We start from the raw sequence: 23,404 nt of genomic DNA, 5'->3' as shown, positions 1-23,404 counted from the left end.
GTCGAATGCATGATCGAAGTCAATAGCGACGAGTGCCGCACGCACTCGGCATGCCGCTGCTAATGCGATGATATCTCGGTAGTCACTGAGCGCCGTATGTACGTTGCTCTTACCGCCGAGGCAAGTTTGATCTATGAGGAGTCTATCAGATAGTGAAGACCGCAGGCGAGCCCCAAGTATGCGCGCGAAAATCTTGTAGTCGCAGTTCAAGAGAGTGAGTGGTCTATAATCTCCTGGATTTCTGCCACCGCGTGGTTTGGGTATGGGGATGATGATACCCTCCGTGAACTCGGCAGGTATCTCAGTGTGCGGTAACAGGAGTTCGTTGTACATCTGAATCCAGGTCCGTCCCATGAGGTATGCAAAGGCGCGGTAAAATTCAATTGGGAAGCCGTCCTGTCCAGGGGACTTGTTCGGAGCCCCCCTGGCAATTGCGTCTGTCAGCTCATCCTCTGTTATCGCTGTGATGAAGGTCTCTGCATCCAGCGGTGGTCCTCTATCTGGCATTTCCGAGATGACATCATGTAGTGTCTCGTGGTTCACATGTACAGGTCCATATAACTGGCGGAAATAGTCGGTAAACACATGCGCAATATCACGCTGGTGCACGACTGGCTGGCCAGTTTCAGAGATTAGTTCCCTGATCAATGTCCTGCGTCGTCGTTGGCGTTCACGTACCACGTGGTGCATGGAGGGGGTTTCGGCAGCAACTGTGTCCGCCAATCTCGCCCGGACCATTATACCTTCCATTCTTAGTCTCGTCAGCTGTAATAACTTGGCTTTTATCCTGCGCATGGCCGTGTGCCTTTCCGGCGATGGTTGTTGGGTCATCAGCTCCCTCAGGGCTGTAAAATAAAAATCAGCCGTTGTGCGGTTCCACTGCGATTTGTCCTGCCCGTATCGTATCAACGTTCTCCGTAACGTTGGTTTTGCGCATTTAATCCACCACTGGAGAACCGAGGTGTATGCTCGTTGGCGACGAACGCAGGTCTCCCAGGCCGCCTCTATCGACCGGTGACATTCAGTGTCACGGAAAAGTGCACAATTCATTTTCCAGTGACCTTTACTCCGCCATATCTTCTGACGCGTTAGTGAAATCGTACAGACGTACGCCATATGATCCGTAAAAGCCGCTGGCCAGATTTCGGCATCCAGTATCGTCGTCCGTAGAGCTCGTGTCACGTACACTCTATCAAGTCTACTCGCCGAGTGTCCCGTGACAAACGTATAACCCGGTCTGTCACCATGCTGCAGTTCCCAGGTATCCAGGAGTGCCATTTCGGTAATCAACGCACGCAGTTCCATGCATGGCACATAATGAGGTACTTGGTCCTTTTTGTCGACGACACAATTAAAGTCGCCGCCCACTACATAGTTATCAAAGCGTCCAGCGAACAACGGTGCTATCTCTTCGGTGTAAAAAGTCGCCCTTTCTCTTCGTTTTGTGGAGCCAGATGGTGCGTATAAATTGATGAAACGAACGCCGTCGACAGTGATCGCTATGCCGCGTGCCGAAGGGAGAGACCTGACGTCCTCCACTCCTATTCCTTCCCTGGTGAGAATCGCCACACCGCATCCACTTTCATCGTGCACTGAATAATGTGCCTCGTAACCGTAGAACTCTGGCGGCGATGTGAAACGCACTTCTTGTAAGAGGACAATATCCACGTCCGCAGCGCGTAACATATCTTTCAGCGTTTGAATTTTAAGCGGTGACCGTATGCCATTAATGTTTATCGTGGCAACGCGGTACGCCTGGCTTGTGTTCATCAGTTGTAGGGCGGTGTCATTAAGCGTCCATCTGCACCCCCGGCGCTCCTCAACACACTAAGTTGGTCAACATTTCCCGACCCCTCCCGGCCTCCGGCCAGGACTGTCCTCAATCGTCGCGTTCGTATTTTCATCCCGTTCCTGTTGGTCCATTTCTTGCGCCCAGTCCCCCAGAATATTTCCGGAACTGGTCGAAAGATGGGAGGTAACGTTGTCATCGCTCTGATGTTGGACAGTTGTCATCTCCACTTCCGCCTTCCGGTCACCAGAAGGAGAGTTCAAGTTATCGTCGCTGTGTAGTTCCTGCATCGTCATCTCGGTATCTGTTGAATCCACTGGTCTCAGGTCGATACTGTCGTTGTCGTCCACTGTCCCCTCGGGACTATGGCTATCGTCAGCAGAAGTCAGTCGACGCTTCTTTCTTCTCTTCGGCGAACGCTGTTTCCGTTGCCTTGCTTCCGCATCGGCTGTTGGGGTTGCGTATCCTCCGTCTTGGGCCTGGCCTATCACGCTCTCGGTGGAAGCACTGGCAGCCACCACGGATGATCCTGGAGCCGCCGTCAGCTGCATCTCTTCTGTGGTGTCTTGTGTCTGCTGTGGTGGAACCGGTGGTCGGAGTTCCAGTCCGTTGGTGTCCATGTTCTCTATAGGGGGCAGCTGCTGGTGCCCATCGGAAGTCTCCCTCACGTCGCTTCTCAGGGCTTCCACAAAGGTCAACGGTAAGACAGTCGTCGGTTGTGGCGCCTGAACGTCATCCCGTGGGGTTTGCACTAAACGTCGCTGGAGGCATTCCGAGCGGACGTGACCTTCTTTCCCGCACCCCGAGCAAGTGCGAGGTTGCCCATCATAGATTATAATTGCTCGACAACCTCCTATGTACAAATAAGAGGGGACGTGCTTGCGCAGCTCGATCCGTATTTGTCTCACCCCATTTAAAACGGGGTACGTGGTAAAACTCGTCCATTTTTCGGCCACATGGGATAGAACTGTACCGTATGGTCGAAAGGCGTCGGTAACAAGTTCAGACGGGACCTCAAACGGAAGTTCGAAGACTCGTATAGTGCGGATCCCCATTCCCGCGTGATCGACTGTAACTGCACCAACATTCCCGTCGGCATGACAGAAACGATACCCGTTCGGTGATCGTTGTAGAAGTCTTTCGCAAGCAGCCTCGTCAACAAGCTTGACATAGACGACGCTTGAAACGAGCGATAAATTGATTCCCACGATTTCCTGTGGATCGATTTTCACCTCTTCTCTGAAGAAACGTTCAACCTCGTGTGCCTTTGGTCGTGTATAGTCGTTCGCAAAACTGAACTTCAAAGTCGTTTTTCTGTACGAGTGTGCCATCTCGTTCTATATTCACAACACCGCACACGCAAAGCTGCTCCGGCGTAAACAAACAGGCACGCGCACCACAGCGCGGCCGGCAGGCAACACGGTCCGCACTGTGTCACTGCCGAAGGCAGACTGCCAACTGAGCTACCGAAGCACGACTCACGCCCGCTACTCACAGCTTTACTTCTGCCAGTACCTCGCCTCCTACCTTCCAAACTTTACAGAAGCTCTCCTGCGAACCTTCCAGAGCTAGCACTCCTGAAAGAAAGGATATTGCGGAGACATGGCTTAGCCACAGCCTGGGGGATGTTTCCAGAATGAGATTTTCACTCTGCAGCGGAGTGTGCGCTGATATGAAACTTCCTGGCAGATTAAAACTGTGTGCCCGACCGAGACTCGAACTCGGGACCTTTGCCTTTCGCGGGCAAGTGCTCTACCTACCTTTTTTTTTCTCTCATTTTGTTCGCTGCATCTGCTCGGGGCGGACGTCGTAAGACATCCATTTATGTTCGTTGTTGATCGATTGACTCAGTTTCTTTTATTACAGAGGGCATGTAACCCTCTGACCGAACACGCTGAGCTACCATGCCGGCTACCAACTGAGCTACCGAAGCACGACTCACGCCCGCTACTCACAGCTTTACTTCTGCCAGTACCTCGCCTCCTACCTTCCAAACTTTACAGAAGCTCTCCTGCGAACCTTCCAGAGCTAGCACTCCTGAAAGAAAGGATATTGCGGAGACATGGCTTAGCCACAGCCTGGGGGATGTTTCCAGAATGAGATTTTCACTCTGCAGCGGAGTGTGCGCTGATATGAAACTTCATGGCAGATTAAAACTGTGTGCCCGACCGAGACTCGAACTCGGGACCTTTGCCTTTCGCGGGCAAGTGCTCTACCAACTTTTTTTTTCTCTCATTTTGTTCGCTGCATCTGCTCGGGGCGGACGTCGTAAGACATCCACTTATGTTCGTTGTTGATCGATTGACTCAGTTTCTTTTATTACAGAGGGCATGTAACCCTCTGACCGAACACGCTGAGCTACCATGCCGGCTACCAACTGAGCTACCGAAGCACGACTCACGCCCGCTACTCACAGCTTTACTTCTGCCAGTACCTCGCCTCCTACCTTCCAAACTTTACAGAAGCTCTCCTGCGAACCTTCCAGAGCTAGCACTCCTGAAAGAAAGGATATTGCGGAGACATGGCTTAGCCACAGCCTGGGGGATGTTTCCAGAATGAGATTTTCACTCTGCAGCGGAGTGTGCGCTGATATGAAACTTCCTGGCAGATTAAAACTGTGTGCCCGACCGAGACTCGAACTCGGGACCTTTGCCTTTCGCGGGCAAGTGCTCTACCAACTTTTTTTTTCTCTCATTTTGTTCGCTGCATCTGCTCGGGGCGGACGTCGTAAGACATCCACTTATGTTCGTTGTTGATCGATTGACTCAGTTTCTTTTATTACAGAGGGCATGTAACCCTCTGACCGAACACGCTGAGCTACCATGCCGGCTACCAACTGAGCTACCGAAGCACGACTCACGCCCGCTACTCACAGCTTTACTTCTGCCAGTACCTCGCCTCCTACCTTCCAAACTTTACAGAAGCTCTCCTGCGAACCTTCCAGAGCTAGCACTCCTGAAAGAAAGGATATTGCGGAGACATGGCTTAGCCACAGCCTGGGGGATGTTTCCAGAATGAGATTTTCACTCTGCAGCGGAGTGTGCGCTGATATGAAACTTCCTGGCAGATTAAAACTGTGTGCCCGACCGAGACTCGAACTCGGGACCTTTGCCTTTCGCGGGCAAGTGCTCTACCAACTGAGCTACCGAAGCACGACTCACGCCCGCTACTCACAGCTTTACTTCTGCCAGTACCTCGCCTCCTACCTTCCAAACTTTACAGAAGCTCTCCTGCGAACCTTCCAGAGCTAGCACTCCTGAAAGAAAGGATATTGCGGAGACATGGCTTAGCCACAGCCTGGGGGATGTTTCCAGAATGAGATTTTCACTCTGCAGCGGAGTGTGCGCTGATATGAAACTTCCTGGCAGATTAAAACTGTGTGCCCGACCGAGACTCGAACTCGGGACCTTTGCCTTTCGCGGGCAAGTGCTCTACCAACCTTTTTTTTTCTCTCATTTTGTTCGCTGCATCTGCTCGGGGCGGACGTCGTAAGACATCCACTTATGTTCGTTGTTGATCGATTGACTCAGTTTCTTTTATTACAGAGGGCATGTAACCCTCTGACCGAACACGCTGAGCTACCATGCCGGCTACCAACTGAGCTACCGAAGCACGACTCACGCCCGCTACTCACAGCTTTACTTCTGCCAGTACCTCGCCTCCTACCTTCCAAACTTTACAGAAGCTCTCCTGCGAACCTTCCAGAGCTAGCACTCCTGAAAGAAAGGATATTGCGGAGACATGGCTTAGCCACAGCCTGGGGGATGTTTCCAGAATGAGATTTTCACTCTGCAGCGGAGTGTGCGCTGATATGAAACTTCCTGGCAGATTAAAACTGTGTGCCCGACCGAGACTCGAACTCGGGACCTTTGCCTTTCGCGGGCAAGTGCTCTACCAACTTTTTTTTTCTCTCATTTTGTTCGCTGCATCTGCTCGGGGCGGACGTCGTAAGACATCCACTTATGTTCGTTGTTGATCGATTGACTCAGTTTCTTTTATTACAGAGGGCATGTAACCCTCTGACCGAACACGCTGAGCTACCATGCCGGCTACCAACTGAGCTACCGAAGCACGACTCACGCCCGCTACTCACAGCTTTACTTCTGCCAGTACCTCGCCTCCTACCTTCCAAACTTTACAGAAGCTCTCCTGCGAACCTTCCAGAGCTAGCACTCCTGAAAGAAAGGATATTGCGGAGACATGGCTTAGCCACAGCCTGGGGGATGTTTCCAGAATGAGATTTTCACTCTGCAGCGGAGTGTGCGCTGATATGAAACTTCCTGGCAGATTAAAACTGTGTGCCCGACCGAGACTCGAACTCGGGACCTTTGCCTTTCGCGGGCAAGTGCTCTACCAACTTTTTTTTTCTCTCATTTTGTTCGCTGCATCTGCTCGGGGCGGACGTCGTAAGACATCCACTTATGTTCGTTGTTGATCGATTGACTCAGTTTCTTTTATTACAGAGGGCATGTAACCCTCTGACCGAACACGCTGAGCTACCATGCCGGCTACCAACTGAGCTACCGAAGCACGACTCACGCCCGCTACTCACAGCTTTACTTCTGCCAGTACCTCGCCTCCTACCTTCCAAACTTTACAGACGCTCTCCTGCGAACCTTCCAGAGCTAGCACTCCTGAAAGAAAGGATATTGCGGAGACATGGCTTAGCCACAGCCTGGGGGATGTTTCCAGAATGAGATTTTCACTCTGCAGCGGAGTGTGCGCTGATATGAAACTTCCTGGCAGATTAAAACTGTGTGCCCGACCGAGACTCGAACTCGGGACCTTTGCCTTTCGCGGGCAAGTGCTCTACCAACTGAGCTACCGAAGCACGACTCACGCCCGCTACTCACAGCTTTACTTCTGCCAGTACCTCGCCTCCTACCTTCCAAACTTTACAGAAGCTCTCCTGCGAACCTTCCAGAGCTAGCACTCCTGAAAGAAAGGATATTGCGGAGACATGGCTTAGCCACAGCCTGGGGGATGTTTCCAGAATGAGATTTTCACTCTGCAGCGGAGTGTGCGCTGATATGAAACTTCCTGGCAGATTAAAACTGTGTGCCCGACCGAGACTCGAACTCGGGACCTTTGCCTTTCGCGGGCAAGTGCTCTACCAACTGAGCTACCGAAGCACGACTCACGCCCGCTACTCACAGCTTTACTTCTGCCAGTACCTCGCCTCCTACCTTCCAAACTTTACAGAAGCTCTCCTGCGAACCTTCCAGAGCTAGCACTCCTGAAAGAAAGGATATTGCGGAGACATGGCTTAGCCACAGCCTGGGGGATGTTTCCAGAATGAGATTTTCACTCTGCAGCGGAGTGTGCGCTGATATGAAACTTCCTGGCAGATTAAAACTGTGTGCCCGACCGAGACTCGAACTCGGGACCTTTGCCTTTCGCGGGCAAGTGCTCTACCAACTGAGCTACCGAAGCACGACTCACGCCCGCTACTCACAGCTTTACTTCTGCCAGTACCTCGCCTCCTACCTACCAAACTTTACAGAAGCTCTCCTGCGAACCTTCCAGAGCTAGCACTCCTGAAAGAAAGGATATTGCGGAGACATGGCTTAGCCACAGCCTGGGGGATGTTTCCAGAATGAGATTTTCACTCTGCAGCGGAGTGTGCGCTGATATGAAACTTCCTGGCAGATTAAAACTGTGTGCCCGACCGAGACTCGAACTCGGGACCTTTGCCTTTCGCGGGCAAGTGCTCTACCAACTGAGCTACCGAAGCACGACTCACGCCCGCTACTCACAGCTTTACTTCTGCCAGTACCTCGCCTCCTACCTTCCAAACTTTACAGAAGCTCTCCTGCGAACCTTCCAGAGCTAGCACTCCTGAAAGAAAGGATATTGCGGAGACATGGCTTAGCCACAGCCTGGGGGATGTTTCCAGAATGAGATTTTCACTCTGCAGCGGAGTGTGCGCTGATATGAAACTTCCTGGCAGATTAAAACTGTGTGCCCGACCGAGACTCGAACTCGGGACCTTTGCCTTTCGCGGGCAAGTGCTCTACCAACTGAGCTACCGAAGCACGACTCACGCCCGCTACTCACAGCTTTACTTCTGCCAGTACCTCGCCTCCTACCTTCCAAACTTTACAGAAGCTCTCCTGCGAACCTTCCAGAGCTAGCACTCCTGAAAGAAAGGATATTGCGGAGACATGGCTTAGCCACAGCCTGGGGGATGTTTCCAGAATGAGATTTTCACTCTGCAGCGGAGTGTGCGCTGATATGAAACTTCCTGGCAGATTAAAACTGTGTGCCCGACCGAGACTCGAACTCGGGACCTTTGCCTTTCGCGGGCAAGTGCTCTACCAACCTTTTTTTTCTCTCATTTTGTTCGCTGCATCTGCTCGGGGCGGACGTCGTAAGACATCCACTTATGTTCGTTGTTGATCGATTGACTCAGTTTCTTTTATTACAGAGGGCATGTAACCCTCTGACCGAACACGCTGAGCTACCATGCCGGCTACCAACTGAGCTACCGAAGCACGACTCACGCCCGCTACTCACAGCTTTACTTCTGCCAGTACCTCGCCTCCTACCTTCCAAACTTTACAGAAGCTCTCCTGCGAACCTTCCAGAGCTAGCACTCCTGAAAGAAAGGATATTGCGGAGACATGGCTTAGCCACAGCCTGGGGGATGTTTCCAGAATGAGATTTTCACTCTGCAGCGGAGTGTGCGCTGATATGAAACTTCCTGGCAGATTAAAACTGTGTGCCCGACCGAGACTCGAACTCGGGACCTTTGCCTTTCGCGGGCAAGTGCTCTACCAACTGAGCTACCGAAGCACGACTCACGCCCGCTACTCACAGCTTTGCTTCTGCCAGTACCTCGCCTCCTACCTTCCAAACTTTACAGAAGCTCTCCTGCGAACCTTCCAGAGCTAGCACTCCTGAAAGAAAGGATATTGCGGAGACATGGCTTAGCCACAGCCTGGGGGATGTTCGAGTCTCGGTCGGGCACACAATTTTAAACTGCCAGGAAGTTTCATATCAGCATACACTCCGCTGCAGAGTGAAAATCTCATTCTGAAATCACTAACAATACATCTGATAAGCACGTGTTAACCCAAGCCCCCCCCCCCTCCCTCTCCCTAACCAGTGCCTCTGAACACAGCCCTTAAGCGGGGTTGCATTTTGCTTCCAGTAGCGTACATTGTAACACAATACAGTTACTCATATCCAAGACACACAACATGTGAGACTGTTGGTTGCCAAGTGACATACAGTATTAAAGCTTTCAGTAATTCAAAATGGTTCAATGGCTCTCAGCACTATGGGACTTAACATCTGAGGTCATCAGTCCTTTAGACTTAGAACTACTTAAACCTAACTAACCTAAGGACATCACACACATCCATGCCCGAGGCAGGATTCGAACCTGCGACCGTAGCAGCAGCGCGGTTTCGAACTAAAGCGCCTAGAACCGCTCGGCCATAGCAGCCGGCTTTCAGTAATTCTCTGGATGTCCAAAAGCAGTAAATCGTAGACGCTTTGGTGGCATTAATGACTACTTTAGAAACTGAGGGTACCAAGGACTACTCTCCCTTCTCTAGCAGGAGTCGCAGCAGCTCGCAGTTGGTACCCGACGCTGCAGCCAGAGCAACCAACACAGACCCACTTACCAAGTAAACAATGACACAGCTTATGTTTGCCGGAAAGATTTCGCTACTTGCGTTGTGCATGCTCACAGGACACTTTCCTCTTATCGCCCCTCCCCCCCCCCCCCCTCCTCATTCCTCTGACAATGGGCATCTCGTGACGCAACCAAACTATGTTATTCTAATTTAATGGGAAACTTTTAAATCAGGGGCAAATCATCAGCACTTCGTTATGGCATTAATCATTCTGAGCGAAAGGGCAGAGAGATAACATCAGAAGTTCACTGAGGCTTCTTGCGGATGATGCTGTAGTATATCGAGAGGTTGTAACAATGGAAAATTGTACTGAAATGCAGGAGGATCTGCAACGAATTACTCATGGTGCAGGGAATGGCAACTGAATCTCAATGTAGACTAGTGTAATGTGCTACGAATACATAGAAAGAAAGATCCTTTATCATTTAGCATTTAGCTACAATATAGCAGGTCAGCAATTGGAAGCAGTTAATTCCAAAAATTATCTGGGAGTAGGCATTAGGAGTGATTTAAAATGGAATGACCATATAAAATTTATCTTCAGTAAAGCAGATGCCAGACAGATTCATTGGAAGAATCCTAATGAAATGCAGTCCGAAAACAAAGGAAGTAGGTTACAGTACACTTGTCCGCCCACTACCTGAATATTGCTCACCGGTGTGGGATCCGTACCAGATAGGATTGATAGAAGACATAGAGAAGATCCAACGGAGAGCAGCGCGCTTCGTTACAGGATAATTTAGTAATCGGGAAAGCGTTACGGACATGATAAACTCCAGTGGAAGACTCTTGAAGAGAGACGCTCAGTAGCTCGGTACTGGTTTTTGTTGAAGTTTCGAGAACATACCTTCACCGAGGAGTCAAGCAGTATATTGCTCCCTCGTAAGTATATCTCGCGAAGAGACCATGAGGATAAAATCAGTGAGATTAGAGCCCACACAGAGGCATACCGACAATCTTTCTTTCCACGAACAATACGAGACTGGAATAGATGGGAGAACTGATAGAGGTACTGAAGGTACCCTCCGCCACACACCGTCAGTTGGCTTGCGGAGTATAGATGTATATAGTGTAGTATGTGAAATAAGAGGTCTTATAGCCTGCACGAGGATAACGAACAATCCCTCTACGTGAGACAGTTTCTAGTGGACAATAGGAATCTTGTGCAATATAATTCGTCATATTCTCTACATCGTATTCTGAGTACCTTCTGTCTCAAAGAGAAAACTTACTTGGCGGAAAACAGGTTTACGGTCTGAAAAACACGTGAAAGATGAAACCAACAGTGGAGACTTCAGTAGATCCATGTGAGATGGATGAACAGCTTTTATGTAACTTCATGCAATTGTTAACCACAACAATTATCACTTACGGCTGTCAAAAAACGTCCATTTCGGTCATAGTAACTGGGAGTCTTTGGGAGTCATAAGCGGTAATTACCGTGGTATGACAATGGACGGACACTGTAATTGACGGTGGAAACGATTAAAACAGTGCCGTCTGTGGATTTATTGGTATGTTTTCTGAAAACGACCAACAACTAAGTGACACTGAAAAAGTATCAATAAAGGGGTGTAACAGAATGAACTATAACATGGAATTTGAAACAGACCTTACTTCACACTGATTTAAGTAAGAAGGAAGAAGCATAATAGTAATCGTGTCCAGAAAGCAACGACCATGTGAAGAAAAATTATGCGGGTTCGCTGGAGTTGAGTTTCCGCGCAGCGAAGACTTTTTGATAGTTAACCTAGCCGAAGAATGAAGCAACGTTTATTATCCATTCCTCACGTTGAATGGATAGAAATTCTGCTGTCGGTGTGCCGTATTTTACGGACTTGAAGACGCACTTTTCGAAAAATTGCCTCCAAAATCCAGATGCGTCTACTACTCGAAATTAATACAAAAATTACCAGTATTTGATTTAAAATTCCCGCCCATCTTAAAAATGGCCGTATATTCGATGCTGCGGGAGAGGTATCTCTGGCGACATTGGATTCAACTGGCCTAGACAGTGCACCCACACGACGAACATGAGTTGCGGGGATTCACGAGCTTGCTGTCTCACTCCCTCCCCACAGCCACAAACCCAATACACTGTCTAGCCTATGACGTATCACTGCAGTCTGCGGCGCCAGTGAACTTGAACTGAAAGTGATTTTTGTTATCGGTAACAGTAGCTAGTTTCATGAAGTAGCTAGTTTCATAAAAGAAAAAAAAGTAAAAGTTATTCGTAAGAGGCGGGCTATAAATTGAAAACAGTATCATAGCTGAGCGGCATTTCAAACCTCCACCAACAGAGAAAAACCATTTGCGATTCGCGGTCTAGTAAAGAAGAACTGAAAAAAAGAGGAACTCATCGTGCAAATAGAGGGACTGAATGCAAAATGGCCAAAGCTAGAAGATGACGTATTGGAATGGATTCAAGTAGAAAATGGCACTTAAATTAATAGAAAATTGTTCAAAAACAGGCTCGTTGAGTCAGCGCCACAGTGGAACTTAACAGACTTTATTGGTGGAGTTGGCTGGCGCTAGATGTTTATGAAGCGTCATAGCCTTATCATGAGAACCAAAACCAAAATATCACAGAAAATGCCACAAGAGTATGAAGAGAAAATATCTGTACATCCATTTATTATTCAAAATAGTAAGAAAACCAGTGTGGAACTACCGGTAAGCCAAATAACGAATATGGACGAAACACTTCTGATATTTGTTGTGCCCAGTAACAGAAATATTGCCATGAAGGGTGCTAAAACTGCAACTACAAAAGCAAATGAATACGAAAAAAATGCACTACACTGTTGTCCTTTCATGTTGTGCTGATGGTGCCAAACTTAATCCAGTGATCATTTTGAAGCGCAAAACAATAGCAACAATGCTTGTTGAGGTACATGACAAGGTTTGGATGGACGAGGCTAGTATGAAATTATTGGTTAGCAGAGTGTGGGGGGGGGGGGGGGGGGGGAAGGATAGGCGCTTTACTGAAGAATTCTCTTCTAGTGCTAGATCAGTTTAGTAGCCATTTGAAACATTCTGAGATACAGAAATTAAGATACGGAAATACAGATTTACTGTTCTTCCGGGAGGACTTGCTTCACAAATGGAAAATGGCTCTAAGCATTATGGGACTTAAAATCTGAGGTCATCAGTACCCTAGACATAGAACTACTTAAACCTAACTAACCTAAGGACATTACACACATCCATGCCCGAGGCAGGATTCGAACCTGCGACCGTAGCATGCGCCTGGTTCCGGACTGAAGCGCCTAGAGCCGCTCGTCCACAGTGTCCGTCCTCACAAATGGAACCTCTTGGTGTCTCGATAAATAAACATTTAATATGTATATGAGAGAGGGATGGAAAAAATGGATAATAGATGGAACTCAATATGAATTTATGCCGAAGGGAACTACACTCCTGGAAATGGAAAAAAGAACACATTGACACCGGTGTGTCAGACCCACCATACTTGCTCCGGACACTGTGAGAGGGCTGTACAAGCAATGATCACACGCACGGCACAGCGGACACACCAGGAACCGCGGTGTTGGCCGTCGAATGGCGCTAGCTGCGCAGCATTTGTGCACCGCCGCCGTCAGTGTCAGCCAGTTTGCCGTGGCATACGGAGCTCCATCGCAGTCTTTAACACTGGTAGCATGCCGCGACAGCGTGGACGTGAACCGTATGTGCAGTTGACGGACTTTGAGCGAGGGCGTATAGTGGGCATGCGGGAGGCCGGGTGGACGTACCGCCGAATTGCTCAACACTTGGGGCGTGAGGTCTCCACAGTACATCGATGTTGTCGCCAGTGGTCGGCGGAAGGTGCACGTGCCCGTCGACCTGGGATCGGACCGCAGCGACGCACGGATGCACGCCAAGACCGTAGGATCCTACGCAGTGCCGTAGGGGACCGCACCGCCACTTCCCAGCAAATTAGGGACACTGTTGCTCCTGGGGTATCGGCGAGGACCATTCGCAACCGTCTCCATGAAGCTGGGCTACGGTCCCGCACACCGTTAGGCCGTCTTCCGCTCACGCCCCAACATCGTGCAGCCCGCCTCCAGTGGTGTCGCGACAGGCGTGAATGGAGGGACGAATGGAGACGTGTCGTCTTCAGCGATGAGAGTCGCTTCTGCCTTGGTGCCAATGATGGTCGTATGCGTGTTTGGCGCCGTGCAGGTGAGCGCCACAATCAGGACTGCATACGACCGAGGCACACAGGGCCAACACCCGGCATCATGGTGTGGGGAGCGATCTCCTACACTGGCCGTACACCACTGGTGATCGTCGAGGGGACACTGAATAGTGCACGGTACATCCAAACCGTCATCGAACCCATCGTTCTACCATTCCTAGACCGGCAAGGGAAGTTGCTGTTCCAACAGGACAATGCACGTCCGCATGTATCCCGTGCCACCCAACGTGCTCTAGAAGGTGTAAGTCAACTACCCTGGCCAGCAAGATCTCCGGATCTGTCCCCCATTGAGCATGTTTGGGACTGGATGAAGCGTCGTCTCACGCGGTCTGCACGTCCAGCACGAACGCTGGTCCAACTGAGGCGCCAGGTGGAAATGGCATGGCAAGCCGTTCCACAGGACTACATCCAGCATCTCTACGATCGTCTCCATGGGAGAATAGCAGCCTGCATTGCTGCGGAAGGTGGATATACACTGTACTAGTGCCGACATTGTGCATGCTCTGTTGCCTGTGTCTATGTGCCTGTGGTTCTGTCAGTGTGATCATGTGATGTATCTGACCCCAGGAATGTGTCAATAAAGTTTCCCCTTCCTGGGACAATGAATTCACGGTGTTCTTATTTCAATTTCCAGGAGTGTATAAAACGATCTACAATGAAACAAGTTGTATCAGTGCATAAAATAGTCGTGGTCTAGAGTGAGGGAAGACATTGTTAAATCTTTGATGAAGTGCACCATAAGCAACGCTTTCGATGACAGTAAAGACCATCTTATATATGAAGAGGACAACGATGACGACGACGAAGAGGGAGGTTGAGATGACGATTTTCAGGGATTCTGAAAGTCAGTTCGGGTTTATAAACTAAGGATTTTTTTGCTTAGCCTAATAATAAAAAATGATAAAAATGTAATTTTTAAAAAAGCTGCTTAACAATTAAGATGCGTCTTATGGTCGTTAGCGTCTTTTAGACCGTAAAATACGCTGCCGGAATCTTATGGAAAAGGTGCTGCAACTATTGAACACTGAGTAGGATACCGAACACAGTTACATGATTGGTAAGTTGATACGAAAACTAAAAAACAGCAGATGGGAAGCATCTACGCCTACATCGATACTCTGCGAATCACACTTACGTGACTGGCAGAGGGTTCGTCGAGCGAGGTTAGCAAACTGGACTATCTTTCGGGAGGTCATCGTGATTTAGGTTTTCCATGATTTTCCCTAGTCGCTTCCTTTCACAGTGCACGGCCGACTTCCTTCCCTGTCCTTCCCTATTCCGATGAGACCGATGGCCTCGCTGTTTTGTTCCTTACACCAACCAACCAACCAACCAACCAACCAGAGGGTTCGTCGCACCACCTTCACTATAATTCTCAATTATTCCACTCTCGAACTGCGAGCGGCGAAAACGAACACCTATCTCTTTACATGCGAGCTCCGATTTTCCTTACTTTATTATGATATTTTTTCCCTACATAGGTTGGTGTAAACAAAATATTTTCGCATTCGGAGGAGAAGGTGATTGAAATTTCATGAGAAGATCCCGCCGCAACGAGAACCGTCTTTGTTTGAATGATGTCCTCTCCAAATCCTGTGTCCGTGACACTCTCTCTCTTATTTCTCGATAATACAAAACGCGCTGTCCTCCTTTGAACTTTCTCGACGTACTCCGTTAATCGTATCTGGTAAGGATCCCACACTGCTAGTAGTACTCCGAAAGAGGACGGACAAGCGTAGTGTAGGCAGTGTCTGTGGCAGTTCTGTCACTTCTTCTAAGTGTTCTGCCAATAAAACGCAGCCTTTGGTTCGCTTTGTCCCCAGTATTTTCTACTTGTTCTTTGCAACTCAGATTGTTGGTAATTGCAATCCCTAGGTATTTAGTTGAATTTGAATGATTTATCGTGTGACCGGACTTAAATGGATTCTTATTAGCACTCATGTGAATGAACTCAAACTTCTCATAATTAGGGTCAATTGCCAAATTTCGCAACATACAAATATCTTCCCTAAATCGCTTTGCAATTTTGTTCGATCTTCTGATAACTGTACTAGAGGATAAACGATATCATCATCTGGAAACAACCTAAGACGGCTGCTCAGATTGATTTTTGGATTGTTTTGGAGGAAGAGACCAAACAGCGAAGTTATCGGTCTCATGGGATTAGGGAAGGACGGCGAAGAAAGTCGGCCGTGCCCTTTCAAAGGAACCATGCCGGCATTTGCCTTTAGTGATGCAGGCAAATCACGGAAAACTTAAATCAAGATGGCCGGACGCGGGATTGAACCGTCATCCTCCCGAACCCGAGTCCAGTGTGCTAACCACTGCGCCACCTCGTTCGGTGCTCAGATTGACTCCTAAATCGTTTATATGGATAAGGAACAGCAGAGGGACTATAACACTAGCTTCAGGAACTCCAGAAATCACTAATATTTTATTCGACGAAGATTCGTCACTTACTACGATCTGAGCTTACGGTCATCTCTGATAGGAACTCACGAATCTAGTCGCATAGCTGAGACGTTATTCAGTAAGCACGCAATTTGATTACAAGCCGCTTAAGAGGTACGGTGTCAAAAGCCTTCTGGAAATGAAGAAATACGCAATCAATTTGAAATCCCTTTTCGATAGCACTCAACACTTCGTGTGTTTCTCTATTACGATGTTTTCTACATCCTTGTTAATTGTGTCAACAAATCGGTCTCTTCAAGGCAATTCATAATGTTCGCATACAATTTATGTCCCAAACTCCTGCTGCATATCGACGTTAATGATATTTGCCTGTAATTTAGTGGATTACTCCTATTGCCTTTCTTGAATACTGGTGTGGCCTGTGCAACTTCATAGTCTTCGGGTACGGGTCTTTAGTCGAGCGAGCAATTGTGTATGATTGTTAAGTATGGAGTTATTGCTTCAGCATATTCTGCAAGGAATCGAATTGGTAAACAGTCTGAACCGGAAGACTTGCTTCTGTTAAGTGATTTAAGTTGCATCACTACACCGAGGATATCTACTTGTAAGTTACTCAAGTTCGGTGCTGTCCTTTATTTAAATTTTTCCTTTGATGAAGGAATTTAGGAAGGCTGTGTTTAGTAACTCCGCTTTGGGGGCGCAGAGAAGGCATTGATTGTGTGTTGCCGCTAGCATACTTTACATATGTCCAGAATCTCTTCGGATTTTCTGCCAGGTTTCGAGACCAAGTTTCGTTGTCGAAATTATTGTAAGCATCTCAGATTTAAGGCCACGCTACATTTCGAGCTTGTGTAAAACATCGCCAATCTTAGGGGATTTTGTGTTCGTTTGAATTTGACATGTTTTTTAGTTGTTTCTGAACGGTGTTCTGAACTGTCTTGTGTACCATCGGGTATCAGCTCGGTCGCTGGATAATTTATTTGGTATAAATCTCTCGATTGCTGCCGATACTATTTCTCTGAATTCAAGGCACATCTGGCCTAAACTTATATTGTTAATTAGAAAGGAGTGGATATGGTCTCTCACGAAGGCGTCAAGTGAATTTTTATCTGCTTTCCTGAATAGGTATATTTTTGTTTAGTTTTGGACGATCTGGGTGTTACAATATTCAGTCTCTTTACAAGAACCCTGTGTTCACTAATCCCTGTATCCATTTTGAGGCTCGTTATTAGATCAGGATTGCTGCTAAGAGGTCAAGTGTGTTTTCACAACCCTTTACGATTCGAGTGGGCTCATAAAGTAACTACTCGAAATGATTTTCAGAGAATGCATTTAGCACAATTTAGTATCATGTTTTATGCGTACCACCAGATTTAAAGATGTATTTTCGCGCGACATATCGAGGGTAAATTAAAGTCCACCACCAAATATAATTGTATTACACTACTGGCCATTAAAATATGCTACAACACGAAGATGACGTGCTACAGACGCGAAATTTAACCGACAGGAAGAGGATGCTGTGATATGCAAATGATTAGCTTTTCATAGCACTCACACAAGGTTGGCGCCGGTGGCGACACCTACAACGTGCTGACATGAGGAAAGTTTACAACCGCTTTCTCATATACACTCCTGGAAATTGAAATAAGAACACCGTGAATTCATTGTCCCAGGAAGGGGAAACTTTATTGACACATTCCTGGGGTCAGATACATCACATGATCACACTGACAGAACCACAGGCACATAGACACAGGCAACAGAGCATGCACAATGTCGGCACTAGTACAGTGTATATCCACCTTTCGCAGCAATGCAGGCTGCTATTCTCCCATGGAGACGATCGTAGAGATGCTGGATGTAGTCCTGTGGAACGGCTTGCCATGCCATTTCCACCTGGCGCCTCAGTTGGACCAGCGTTCGTGCTGGACGTGCAGACCGCCTGAGACGACGCTTCATCCAGTCCCAAACATGCTCAATAGGGGACAGATCCGGAGATCTTGCTGGCCAGGGTAGTTGACTTACACCTTCTAGAGCACGTTGGGTGGCACGGGATACATGCGGACGTGCATTGTCCTGTTGGAACAGCAAGTTCCCTTGCCGGTCTAGGAATGGTAGAACGATGGGTTCGATGACGGTTTGGATGTACCGTGCACTATTCAGTGTCCCCTCGACGATCACCAGTGGTGTACGGCCAGTGTAGGAGATCGCTCCCCACACCATGATGCCGGGTGTTGGCCCTGTGTGCCTCGGTCGTATGGAGTCCTGATTGTGGCGCTCACCTGCACGGCGCCAAACACGCATACGACCATCATTGGCACCAAGGCAGAAGCGACTCTCATCGCTGAAGACGACACGTCTCCATTCGTCCCTCCATTCACGCCTGTCGCGACACCACTGGAGGCGGGCTGCACGATGTTGGGGCGTGAGCGGAAGACGGCCTAACGGTGTGCGGGACCGTAGCCCAGCTTCATGGAGACGGTTGCGAATGGTCCTCGCCGATACCCCAGGAGCAACAGTGTCCCTAATTTGCTGGGAAGTGGCGGTGCGGTCCCCTACGGCACTGCGTAGGATCCTACGGTCTTGGCGTGCATCCGTGCGTCGCTGCGGTCCGGTCCCAGGTCGACGGGCACGTGCACCTTCCGCCGACCACTGGCGACAACATCGATGTACTGTGGAGACCTCACGCCCCACGTGTTGAGCAATTCGGCGGTACGTCCACCCGGCCTCCCGCATGCCCACTATACGCCCTCGCTCAAAGTCCGTCAACTGCACATACGGTTCACGTCCACGCTGTCGCGGCATGCTACCAGTGTTAAAGACTGCGATGGAGCTCCGTATGCCACGGCAAACTGGCTGACACTGACGGCGGCGGTGCACAAATGCTGCGCAGCTAGCGCCATTCGACGGCCAACACCGCGGTTCCTGGTGTGTCCGCTGTGCCGTGCGTGTGATCATTGCTTGTACAGCCCTCTCGCAGTGTCCGGTGCAAGTATGGTGGGTCTGACACACCGGTGTCAATGTGTTCTTTTTTCCATTTCCAGGAGTGTACAAACAGATGTTGACCGGCGTTGCCTGGTGAAACGTCGCTGTGATGCCTCGTGTAAGGAGGAGAAATGCGTACAATCACGTTTCCGACTTTGATAAAGTCGGATTGTAGCCTATCGCGATTGCGGTTTATCGTATCGCGACATTGCTGCTCGCGTTGGTGGAGATCCAATGACTGTTAGCAGAATATGGAATCGGTGGGTTGAAGAGGGTAATACGGAACGCCGTGGTGGATCCCAACGGCCTCGTATCACTAGCAGTCCAGATGACAGGCATCTTATCCGCATGGCTAAACGGATCGTGCAGCCACGTGTCGTTCCCTGAGTCAACAGATGGGAACATTTGCACGACAACAACCATCTGCACATACAGTTCGACGACGTTTGCAGCAGCATGGACTATCAGCCCGGAGACCATGGCTGCGGTTACCCTTGACGCTGCAACACAGGCAGGAGCGCCTGGGATGGTGTATTCAACGACGAACCTGGGTGCACGAATGGCAAAACGCATTTTTTCGGATGAATCCAGGTTCTGTTTACAGCATCATGATGGTCGCATCCGTGTTTGGCGACATCGCGGTGAACGCACATTGGAAGCGCGTATTCGTCATCGCCATACTGGCGTATCACCCGGCGTGATGGTATGGGGTGCCATTAGTTACACGTCTCGGCACCTCTTGTTAGCATTGACGGCACTTTGAACAGTGGACGTTACATTTCAGGTGTGTTACGACCCGTGGCTCTACACTTCATTGGATCCCTGCTAAACCATACATTTCAGCAGGATAATGCACGACCGCATGTTGCAGGTCCTGTACGGGCCTTTCTGGATACAGAAAATGTTCGACTGCTGCCCTGGCCAGCACATTCTCCAGACCTCTCACCAATTGAAAACGTCTGGTCAATGGTGGCCGAGCAACTGGCCCGTCACAATACGCCAGTCACTACTTTTGATGAACTGTGGTATCGTGTTGAAGCTGCATGGGCAGCTGTACCTGTACACGCCATCCAAGCTCTGTTTGACTCAATGCCCAGGCGTATCAAGGCCGTTATTGCGGCCAGAAGTGGTTGTTCTGGGTACTGATTTCTCAGGATGTGTGCACCCAAATTGCGTGAAAATGTAATCACTTGTCAGTTCTAGTATAATGGTTCAAATGGCTCTGAGCACTATGGGACTTAACATCTGTGGTCATCAGTCCCCTAGAACTCAGAAATAATTAAACCTAACTAACCTAAGGACATCACACACATCCATGCCCGAGGCAGGATTCGAACCTGCGACCGTAGCAGTCGCGCGGTTCCGGACTGAGCCTAGTATAATGTATTCGTCCAATGAATACCCGTTTATCATGTTTATCATCTGCATTTCTTCTTGGTGTAGCAATTTTAATGGCCAGTAGTGTAGCTGGATACGTGTTTGAAATTAGACTCAAGTTTTGTTTGAACCTTTCAGCAAATTAATCATCTGAGTTGAGCGGTTGGTAAAAGGGTCCAAATACACTCCTGGAAATGGAAAAAAGAACACATTGACACCGGTGTGTCAGACCCACCATACTTGCTCCGGACACTGCGAGAGGGCTGTACAAGCAATGATCACACGCACGGCACAGCGGACACACCAGGAACCGCGGTGTTGGCCGTCGAATGGCGCTAGCTGCGCAGCATTTGTGCACCGCCGCCGTCAGTGTCAGCCAGTTTGCCGTGGCATACGGAGCTCCATCGCAGTCTTTATCACTGGTAGCATGCCGCGACAGCGTGGACGTGAACCGTATGTGCAGTTGACGGACTTTGAGCGAGGGCGTACAGTGGGCATGCGGGAGGCCGGGTGGACGTACCGCCGAATTGCTCAACACGTGGGGCGTGAGGTCTCCACAGTACATCGATGTTGTCGCCAGTGGTCGGCGGAAGGTGCACGTGCCCGTCGACCTGGGACCGGACCGCAGCGACGCACGGATGCACGCCAAGACCGTAGGATCCTACGCAGTGCCGTAGGGGACCGCACCGCCACTTCCCAGCAAATTAGGGACACTGTTGCTCCTGGGGTATCGGCGAGGACCATTCGCAACCGTCTCCATGAAGCTGGGCTACGGTCCCGCACACCGTTAGGCCGTCTTCCGCTCACGCCCCAACATCGTGCAGCCCGCCTCCAGTGGTGTCGCGACAGGCGTGAATGGAGGGACGAATGGAGACGTGTCGTCTTCAGCGATGAGAGTCGCTTCTGCCTTGGTGCCAATGATGGTCGTATGCGTGTTTGGCGCCGTGCAGGTGAGCGCCACAATCAGGACTGCATACGACCGAGGCACACAGGGCCAACACCCGGCATCATGATGTGGGGAGCGATCTCCTACACTGGCCGTACACCACTGGTGATCGTCGAGGGGACACTGAATAGTGCACGGTACATCCAAACCGTCATCGAACCCATCGTTCTACCATTCCTAGACCGGCAAGGGAACTTGCTGTTCCAACAGGACAATGCACGTCCGCATGTATCCCGTGCCACCCAACGTGCTCTAGAAGGTGTAAGTCAACTACCCTGGCCAGCAAGATCTCCGGATCTGTCCCCCATTGAGCATGTTTGGGACTGGATGAAGGGTCGTCTCACGCGGTCTGCACGTCCAGCACGAACGCTGGTCCAACTGAGGCGCCAGGTGGAAATGGCATGGCAAGCCGTTCCACAGGACTACATCCAGCATCTCTACGATCGTCTCCATTGGAGAATAGCAGCCTGCATTGCTGCGAAAGGTGGATATACACTGTACTAGTGCCGACATTTTGCATGCTCTGTTGCCTGTGTCTATGTGCCTGTGGTTCTGTCAGTGTGATCATGTGATGTATCTGACCCCAGGAATGTGTCAATAAAGTTTCCCCTTCCTGGAACAATGAATTCACGGTGTTCTTATTTCAATTTCCAGGAGTGTATTATTTACAAATGATAGAGCACAGAAATCAGTCGTCTTTGCTCCGCTATATAATTTGTAAATAATATCACAGTCGTCGTGTGCACGGACCTTCCTAATGGAACCAACTTGAAGATCAATTATTTTATTCCGGTTGCCAAGAATGACTTGTACCCATGCTAGCTTACAGGAACTATCTACTTCAATTTCGCGACAAGATAAACTACTTCTAACAGCAACAAACACGCCACCATCAACCGTGTTTAGCCTATCCTTTCGGAACACCTTTAGGTTCTTCGCAGAAAGTTTGGCAGAGTTTATCTCCGACTTTAGCGAGAGTTCAGTGCCTACAACGATTTGAGCATTAGTGTTTTCTATTAGCGCTTGGAGCTTTGGTACTTTCCCAACACAGGTACGACAGTTACAACTATTATACCGATGGTTCCTAGATCTACGTTCTCTGTTCGTCCTGCGCCCTTTGAGACTGAAGCCCTCTTTGTGTTTCACCGCGAAGTTCACGCAACACAACCCACCCCCCGCTAACCCCTGTAGCCGTCTCCGGCGTACAACCCACAGTCCTTTGAGCGTCTACTTTTTATCTGTGGTTTCTCACCAGCGAGTATGCGCCTCCCTGAGAAGTAAGAAGAACAATGACTGCAGAGGTTGAAAAACAGAAGAAAAAGAAAAATTTTAGACTGTTCATGTCTGGGCATATTCTTCAGCAACTGTGACTGAAATCAAGAAGGAACATTTTACAATTAAGCAAAGTGACATCGTTACCACGTAATAAACGCCGAAGAGAACTAAAGCGGAATTCGTCGCCAATTTCTGGGTGTATCGAACTCCATTATACAACTTTGACAGGCGTAAACCGTCGTGAAGAAGATTTTTAAAAATTGAACTACAGTAGTACTAATAATTATAAGATCTGCAAATCTGCTACGGCTGGTCGTGTCGGAAGTTCGAGTCCTCCCTCGGGCATGGGTGTGTGTGTTTGTCCTTAGGTTAAGTAGTGTGTAAGCTTAGGGACTGATGACCTTAGCAGTTAAGTCCCATAAGATTTCACACACATTTGAACATTTTTTTGCAAATCTGCAGAAATTTGGATCAATCATGCACTTCAAACTATTTGGCTAATGGAAATAGCAAAACTATTGAGGTTGATATTTTCTGAACCAGTTTTGGAATTAGAACACCTTAAAACCTTGGTCGACTTTTTTTTTTTTACCGAAAGACTTGTTATAGTATTATAACATGTATTCACACTTTGAACGTAGATAGATAAATGATGAAAGTCAAAAGGAATGGCTTAGATTTTAGCTAAAACGGTACGTAAAATTCGTTCTTACGTCAACTGAATGCACGGAAACGATTTATGGAGAATCAAATGAACCAGGCACTCCTACGAAAAA

Source organism: Schistocerca cancellata, chromosome 5 (assembly GCF_023864275.1).
Source record: "Schistocerca cancellata isolate TAMUIC-IGC-003103 chromosome 5, iqSchCanc2.1, whole genome shotgun sequence".
NCBI lineage: Eukaryota > Metazoa > Arthropoda > Insecta > Orthoptera > Acrididae > Schistocerca > Schistocerca cancellata.
This window is presented reverse-complemented; position numbering follows the sequence as displayed.